The following is a 6,741-nucleotide window of genomic DNA, read 5'->3' on the forward strand; positions in this document are numbered from 1 at the left end:
TTGGCAAATCTAAACCAAACAATATTTTTCTATTATTTAAAATGGATATTGAAGTTGGAGGTATGTAAATTACGAATAATAAACACAATTTGTGTGGTAATTTGTTTAACGTTATATAATTGTACTGTTTTGTGTTGTCCAAGGAAATCAAAAAGCTGACAAAAGTGTTCGTCTTCTGTAGAGGAAAAAAGGTGTTGTGCGTATTTGTGCGTTGTTTAATGTATGTTAAACAATAGTTGACACTTTATATTAAATTTTAATAATAGTTTCGTTTGCGGCTTTTTGCGGCTTTTCCGATGCTATAATTATTTAGATGTGCTTGAATTCTGTCACGCCACGTTGCTGGACGCCACGTGACTGAATTTGTATTTGGTCAAATAGATCAATGTACACTAAGCGACGACAAAAGGAGTGAAATAAATAAAAAAATAAGAAGTTTTGAAATTTTTGTTACGTCAAACCTGCAAAAGTGCAGTCGGAATATGCGAACATTCAGAGAAAAGCATTCACAGTGGCTATTAAAGTCTCTTAAAATACATTTGGAAAATCACTCGGAGATGGAAAAGAAGGGAAGACCAAAACTGACTTATGATGAAGGAGGATCGCGCCTTAAAAGAAAACTTGCTGGTGAAGTAGCGCTTAAGAATGAAAATGATACGCAACTTTTGATACACGCAGCTTCAATATCAGCAAGGAAATCAAGTGAACATAGTGTTGCATTTTTACTTGCAAATTGTAATAGGTCTGAAGCACAGGCAACTGAAGCTAAAAGAAAGCTTCATACAGCAGAACCAATACCTCTTACAATAAATGAGGCTTTGGAATTTTTCATAGACAATTCATTAAGCAAACAATTGTACAAAGAAATTCGTCAAATAAGCAAACTGCATAATTGCGACATATACCCCAACTACAAAAAAGTTCTGGAAGCTAAATTACAGTTGAGACGTCATAAGAAACAACCGCTTCCCCAAGATGTAATCGAACTCTTAGAAGCACCCCATCATATTGTTCAAAGCAATACAAAGTCATTTGTTAATAACGAAAGTTTTAATGATCTATTAGATGACTCAGATGATTCTGAATCAAATGAAATAAATCCATTTTCGTTTGAATTAGCCGTAGAAAACTACTGAATACATATCTATATGCTTACACTTATATTTTTAGTTTTGACTTCTAACAACAGATTACTATAGAATAAAATAAACAAAAAGCAATAAAACTTTATTATAAATATAAAAAAAGTATAAAATAAAAGAAAATAATAAAAATATGTTTAAGAAAACATCACGTATACGTCATGATGTGTATATGGGCTGTTGGAGTAGGCGTGGTCAAACTTACTTGAAAGTTTGCTTAAATATTTAGAGTGGTCTATTAATGAAGTGTGCCAAGTTTCAGCTCGATAGATGCAATATTCGATTTTATGCCACCAAATCGGGATTTGGGACCATAGTGCGTTGGTAATAAAATGACAAATCACTACTAGAAATATTTTTGGCCGCGGCTCCATACAAGCCCAACCACTGTGCAGTGGTCGCTGCCATAGGCCAAAAATAAAAAAATTGATTTTGAGTTATTCTAGCGAAAACCGGTTTTATCAGCTGATTGTCCAAAATTTACGATGAAATATAGTCTGCTTGGCATTTCTAACGGGACGTTCTAAAAATAGAATGACAAAAGCGAACTCATATTTATGCACTTTCAATTTGTCCGCATTGGAGTGCACACGCAAAATTAAAAATTCTTAAATATATTTTAAAATGTTGTTAAACCAAAAACGATTGGAATGGATATTGTAAATAATGCTATAAAGTTTATTTGTACAGATAAATATATAGAAATAATTTGTGCTGTGTTTCGTGTAAATTTTGTTAAAAAAGTGTGTCTTTTTAGTTCGTATACCTTGGGCGTTACAAGGTTTATGTAAGGTTTTAAGTATTTTCCCCCAGTTGCCCCCAAATGAAATATATATGCCGTTATTTACTAAAATTTAAAGATTATAAAAATGCTTACTTCAGTAACCTCATTTTCCAGTAGCTCTATCTTGGAGGGAAGCACGTTTTTGTTCTGTGTCTGTTATGTTTTTAGTTTCCAAGGTACCCAAGGTACCCATAGTTTCCAAGGTACCCATAGTCAATGCGAGTATTCTCGAAAGCATATTTTTAACATTTGGCTTAACGAATGCGGTACACTTTTGCCCAAAGATCTAGAAATGTGTTGGATGCCCTAATTAAGGACATAAAAAATAAGGGATATGAGCCGGATTTGGAAGAATCCCAAAAACAAGTAAACTATGTTTGTAAGAAGCTTGCATCATTTTGGCAAATCGTCCAGCGGAAACAAGGAATATTTTTGAAAAAATATTCTGATTGGCTTGAGTGCAAAGAAATTATTATTTTAAAATGCAGTTCGCCACCAAAAGTTTCTAATTTATATCGTGGACGTCCAAAGAAGGATTTCGCTGAGATTTCAAATAGGACGAAACGCCGACGCTTAGCAGATGTTGCGATTCGAGATGAGTCTGCCGAAACATCAATATTTAGTGCTACGTACATTCACTAACTCAAAAATATCATTTTCATTGTCAGCTCTGACCCATTTGTTAGTGGGCAAAGAAAAATTACTTATATCCAAAAATCACCGTTACTAGAGACAACCATTTCCTTACTAAATGAAACAATTTAACAATTGCATATGTACGAGTTTATGATTTTGTAATATTGTTCGTTTTCTACTTAAATATATTACTATTGTTTTGGTATCATAACTTTTTTGAGGAGGTCGGCGTGGGAGTGGAGTTGAGCAATCACCAGGGCCGTCGAGAGCCATGTCGGGCCCCGGGCATGGATTCCTCACGGGCCCTTTTTCGTTTTCGTCTCTCATTTAAATTACACTGCAGCGATAAAGATAAAACTAACTAATTACTAATAAAATCACCTGGGTGGTTCCGATATTTATAGTCCGTTTATTTACATATCAGAACCTATTTGGTACATTTTGGTTGAACTTAGGTTGAATATCTCCTTTGGTAGATTGATTCAATATAAACGACTAACTGACGACTAGAGTAGTGAAAACTAATTCATCCAAAAAAACCTTACGAGCTTTCTGTTCAGCGAACATCGAAATGATTGCATTGAAATCGAGATTACGGGCAAGTCCTGATTCTAGTGCTAGTGTGCCAAGGTTTGTTAGACATTTTTGACTCATGGTAGAACGCAAGAAATTTTTTATCCGAGCTAAGAGACTGAATGAACGTTCACCTTCAGCTACACTAACGGGAATCGAACAGTACATTCTTAGTGAGATGCAGATGTTAGGAAACAGAACTTCCATCTTTACTTTATGAAGTTCATTCAGTAGTTGTAAGGGTGGAAGAATGAATAGCCTTCAGATGGATGATTTCTTCGATTAAGTCGATAGGGACATCTCCATGATACGTCTCACAAAATGATCGTGCTTGTTGTCTCAGCTCCTGTTGATTGAGTTCTCGGTATCTCCAGAAAAAACCAAATTTGACTTCAATGGCGTTTAAAGCATCGTCAGGTCATGTTGCCTATCAAGCAGTCCAAAAGAACATAAAATACTCCTTGTTTAAACTGAATATCTGGAGTTGGGATAGCTACATTTGGAGTCGACTCATCAAATTGGCGCTTTCTCATTTTACGTCTCTTCTCTTGAAATTTATCCGAAAAATTACCACTTACAGCAACAATTTCACATTCACGTAGAATGACTGGCCACTGATCCCTCAATGCTTTCAATTCACCAATGAGACTTTTAATGTTTGCAGTCTCCACATCCAATGTTGCATTCCTTGATTGGAGAACAAGATTTCGATGGTTTATAGCTGTTAGCACTTTAAACCAAATGGAAGTCAAAAGAGTACACTCAAAAGACTTCATGTATGTTTTGAGACCTTGCAGATCAGTCCTTGTTTCAGGAGTTAGATTTAAACAGCTAATATCGTCAATGGCCTTCAGCAACCCAGGCATGTGAGCAGCAAATGGCTTCACACAATCTAATCGAGCAGACCAACGAGTGGTGGACATGCTGTGCAGAGAGCATCCAATATTGTTTTTCAGAATCGACCACCTTCGAGGACTCGAGCTGAATATGTTGTATAATTTTTGAATACTTCCAAAGAAAGTTATGACTTCTGGACAGCATTCCGCGGCTTCAACGTCACTTAGATTCAGACTGTGCAAACCACAAGGTGAAAACGTTGCAAGTGAATTATCTCTGAGGAGGTGACTATGAACTCCCTTGTAACGACCACTCATGTTATTAGCGTTATCATACCCTTGTCCACGACAATCCATCAATGGAATGTTGTGCTTTTTGAGTGTTGCACGGATGAGTTCTGCAATGTCTTCCCCTGTTTTACTGTTACAGTCAACAAATTCTAAAAATCTTCTTGAATCTCATACTGCCCAGATTTTTCATTCAGTAATACGAACGCAAAATAAAAACCGTCTGCTCGATAGCATCAACAATTATTGAATAATATTTGACTATCTCTCTCTTGTTCTCTATTGCACGAACTAATTTTTCTCCATTGGCCAGCGACGTATGAAGAACTACTTCAGGGAATCGGTGACCACTAGGAAAATGTAAGGGATGTGGTTGTGGCCCCTGACGAACTGCATTTTCGACTTGGCCAGATGTCATATGTAGAGAATTTACATTACCGATGTCAAATGGGCGTACGTTGGTCTCTGATTCATCACTCTCCAGATGTCCATCATGCTCTTCAGCCTCAATGCCCGTTACAACTGGCTTATTTGTGATTTTCCCATGTGATGTTGTTGTCTTTTCACCAGATTCTCTATCTTCAACAATTTCCTGACAGAATGTCACGTCACTATCTTCAACAGTTGCATCGGCTCTCAACCGAAATTGATCCAACGTTCGCCGACCTCTCTTTCATTTGACTCCCTGATTTTCCTTTCTTTTCGCTTTTGTGCTCCAGACTTATGTTCATATGTTTGGCGATTCATATCGAACTCGTAAAATAATTTTCGATTAGACCAAAAATGTTAAATTACGCCCGAAATGCAAATGGCGGCCCCTGTCCGAAGCCAATGAGAAATTAGTTAATGGTGGCGTCCATGAATCGATATTGTGCTGAGCATGAGAGTTAACATGCCCCTCTCCACAACCACAGGGAGAGAACGAGTTAACATTCCTCTCTCCACAGCCACAGAGAGAGAACACAGACCCGGGAACTGCAAGACTAGCGCCGATGAAACAACAAGATCGCCAACGCAAGGACTCTGACAAAGACAGACTACTCTCGTTCACTCTTTACCCATACATACTTCTTTATAATAAAACATTCATTCTTATTTTGGACTCCACTGTTGAAAAATGGCTATCAGACTGGCGAATTAAAGTAAACGAACAAAAATGCAAGCACGTTACGTTCACCTTGAATAGGCAAAACTGCCCGCCCCTTACGCTAAACAACACCCTACTCCCGCAAGCAAATGAGGTAACATATCTAGGAGTACACCTCGATAGAAGACTCACATGGCGTCGGCACATAGAAGCTAAAAGAACCCACCTAAAGCTAAAAGCCAGCAGCCTTCATTGGCTTATCAACGCTCGGTCTCCCCTTTGCCTTGAATATAAAGTCCTGCTGTATAACTCGGTACTTAAACCTATATGGATGTACGGCTCCCAGTTATGGGGGAATGCCAGCAATAGCAATATTGACATAGTCCAGTGAGCTCAGTCGAAGATCCTGAGAACAATCACCGGGGCACCGTGGTACGTTCGCAACGAAAACATGCATCGCGACTTAAACATTCTCCCAGTCAAAGATGTGATCGCAGAACAGAAGGAAAAGTACTTAAGCAAGCTATTGTCGCACCCTAACCACCTGGCGAGAGGTCTAACAAGGTTGAGCAACCAATCACGACTTCGTCGCAATGACCTACCCACCCAGCGACCGTCTTGAGGAACGTGCAACCAGAATGCAGTCTTAGTCTACTGTTAGTTAAATGTTAATGTTAAGATTTGAAAACTTATTGTTAGTCTCAAAATTAAGAGAAGATCCAATAAATAAAAGCAAAGTTTAATAAAAAAAAAAAAAAAAAATTTTGGACTCCAAGCAACACAGTCACTTTATTTGCAAGCCTTCCTTTCAGCATTAAAAAAAAGCGATAATCTCATACGAGATCTCCTCTACTCCCTCGGACACGACACTGTAACTTGAGCGCCGCCATGACATTGGTCAGTAATGTTGAAGAGGATGCTCTCACGAGTATCACGCTGAATCACTCGAGCGGATTGCTAAAAATTGTAATCTGTTCGCTATATAAATGACGTTTGTAAATTAGTTTTGTTAATATAAAATGACTTGTTAGTGAGATCAACCAATATCATTTTCAATATTTATTCATTCTAATTAAACATTCATATATTTCTATCTCAATTTTGGCCATCTAAATTTGTCAAAAAAAAAATTAGACCCCGCTGCCGGGCCCCTGTCCATTGCGGGCCCCGGGAAAATTACCCGGCTGACCCCCCTCTCATCGGGCCTGGAAATCACTCCAATATTTTTGTATTATAGTTCTAAGTTTGTAAATAACTTACAATAAAAATATAAGCCTGATCTGACAATTAGAAGTACTTTTAGGACTGCTCTCTCATGAAACCGTTACCACTGATGCAATCGTTCCTATACAGTGGTTACAGTGTATAGATACAGTGGTACGATCGGGTAAATTT

Source organism: Drosophila ananassae, chromosome XR, assembly GCF_017639315.1.
Source record: "Drosophila ananassae strain 14024-0371.13 chromosome XR, ASM1763931v2, whole genome shotgun sequence".
NCBI lineage: Eukaryota > Metazoa > Arthropoda > Insecta > Diptera > Drosophilidae > Drosophila > Drosophila ananassae.